Here is a 2,890-nt window from a genome sequence, read left to right on the forward strand (position 1 = left end):
ATCGATAAAGATTGGAAGTTGCATAAGAGGATACTAAATTTTTGCTCTGTTAGTAGCCATAAAAGTGATGATATGACAATTGCAATAACTAAGTGTTTACTTGATTGAGGCTTAGATAAAGTGTTCACTATGACTGTTGATAATGCTAGTTCAACTGATATTATTGTGAAAGAATTATCAAAACAAGTTAGTAAGTGGGGAACAAATTTGATGGATGGTAATCACCTTCATGTATGGTGTATGGCTCGTGTGACCAATCTTACAGTTCAAGATGGCTTAAAAGAAATTGGTGATCCTGTTAGACGTGTTAGACAAACTGTGAGACATATGAGATAATTTCCGGCAAGGATCAAAAGATTTAAAGATTGTTGTGAAATTGAAAAAAAATAACAAATAAAAGGTTCTTGTGTTTAGATGTTGCCACTAGGTGGAATTCCACTTATTTGATGTTAAAAGCTGCTCAAGAATTTGAAAATGTTTTTGTAAGTTATGGCAATCTTGATCCTGGGTTGTTGTAATATCTTTTTATTTATGTTTGTGAAGATGAAAATATTGCAGGAGCCCTCACAAGTGATGGTTGGGCTAATGTAAGACGGATGGAGAAGTTTCTTAAAATATTTTATAACCTTACACTGAGGGTATCAGGTTCATTATATGTAACTTCACATATTCACTTACATGAAATTGGTGAGCTTTATTGTGTTTTGAAATTGTTGATAGATGGTGATGATATTAATTTGAGTTTGATGGCAAGGAGAATAAAAGCTAAATTTGACAAGTAATGGAGTTTCCAAAGAAGATGAAAAGGATGATTTTTGTTTCTTGTGTTCTTGATCCTCGATTCAAATTTTATCATGTCACATTTGTTCTTTTGAGGATGTATGGGCAAGAAAAAGGGGAAAAAATAATAGATGAAGTTAAAACATATATGGCTTGTTTATTTGATGAGTATCGAAAGATAACTTCAAAAACATGTTGAATCTCATCTGATTCACATTGTAACATATTGGACTTATCAAGTATAAATTTTGGAAGCATTCATAAAGGAACATTGATGCAACAAGAATATTCGAAGCATAAAGCAAAGAGTGGAAGTATGGATGTTAAAACAGAGTTGATAGGTAACTTGGTGAAGAAAATGAGGTTGAAAATGAACAATTTGCTATTTTACTCTGGTCGACAATAAACGAACCTAGATTCACATTCTTGCTGAGATGACTCGTAATGTGTTAGCGATTCCGATTTCTACTGTGGCATCGGAAAGTGCATTTAGTACAGGAGGACGTGTTCTCGATTCATTTAGAAGTTCTTTTGACTCCTAAATTGGTGCAAGCTCTTGTTTGTGTTTAAGATTGACTTCGAAATGAATATTCAGTCGTTAAAGTAGAAGAATACTTGGATTATCTTGAGCGACTTGAATCTAGTGAGTATCTATGTATCTATTATTTTTTTTATGTTATAATTATTTTATTCTTTATCGGTTGATGATACCCGTTTTTACATTTTTCTAGATTTTAACAATGATAGAAGAGATTCTTGCATTATTGATATATAGTTTTGACTTGCAATCATGTTTGTTAAGTTGATCTAATTTATATGAACTTATTCTTTTTTATAATGTGTTAATATTTTAATTTCCCTACACATGAGGATTTTTATTACAAAAGTTGATGTATCCGATGTTGGAATTATTCACTATCAACATATCCAAATTTCAAATTGCTTACAACAGTCATAACTATATTTTTTATTATTTTATTTTGATGTTTGTGACATACTTAACAAATTGGTTACAAAAATTATAGTTATGCATGTTTTTAATTACTTTATTTTAATTTTTGTAAGATAATTTATTATATTTTTTTAAAATTTATAACATACAATTTTATTTATAACTAAATTTTTTATACAAACCATAATAACCGACCGTAACAACCAATCCGTAATACAAAAAAAAATAAAAAAACTCAACCGAATTAAAAAGGTTTGGTTTAGGATTAGGCATTTAAAAACTGTAAACCAAAAAATCGAACCAAAGTTTATTAAAATCGAACCAAACCGATCGTTGCACACCCATAGACTATATCTAACAAAGAAATAATACTTAATTGTAACTTTAAATACAATATAATAATGTTTAAAGGAATCGAACACAGGCAAGACAACTTCAATTGTTAAAAAAACTTTAACAGTTCATATTGTCCGAATAATGTCAGCACAGCACAGACTGAACATTGTATCATGTCGTGTTTCTCGAATGCAATTCGAAATTCTGAATTAATAAATCTTCTAATTAATTTAATTAATTATTTGTCTTTCAATTAAATTGTAATTACATACATGTATGGTAATCTCGAGACTTGTTGATATTTAAATTACAAATGTTTAAAAGCTGAATAAATTTATGCTATACGCTTTATTTTAGTGCATGTACATATAGAGTGAGTCTCATGTGAAGCCGTCTCACGGATCTAATCTGTGAGACGGGTCAAACCTACTCATATTCACAATAAAAAGTAATTCTCTTAGCATAAAAAATAATATTTTTTCCTGGATGACCCAAATAAGAGATCCGTCTCACAAATACGACTCGTAAGACCGTCTCACACAAGTTTTTGCCGTACATATATCTATAATTTATTAATATCTTTTTGGTCCATTAATTTTTTTTTTAGGTTTTGGTCGACTAATTTATTTATTTTTTTTTGGTACATTAGCTTTGAATTTTTTTTATTTATTTTAAATTCTATTTTACTTGAGTGCTGACGTAGCACTGAAAAATGTTGCCGTGAAATTAGAAAATGGTGAATACATTAAAAATTGATGACTTAGTTCAATGTCATTTCAGCAGTTTGACCAAAATAGACAAAAATAAAAAATATTGTATCAA

This window comes from Primulina eburnea, chromosome 17, assembly GCF_022965805.1.
Source record: "Primulina eburnea isolate SZY01 chromosome 17, ASM2296580v1, whole genome shotgun sequence".
Classification (NCBI taxonomy): Eukaryota; Viridiplantae; Streptophyta; class Magnoliopsida; order Lamiales; family Gesneriaceae; genus Primulina; species Primulina eburnea.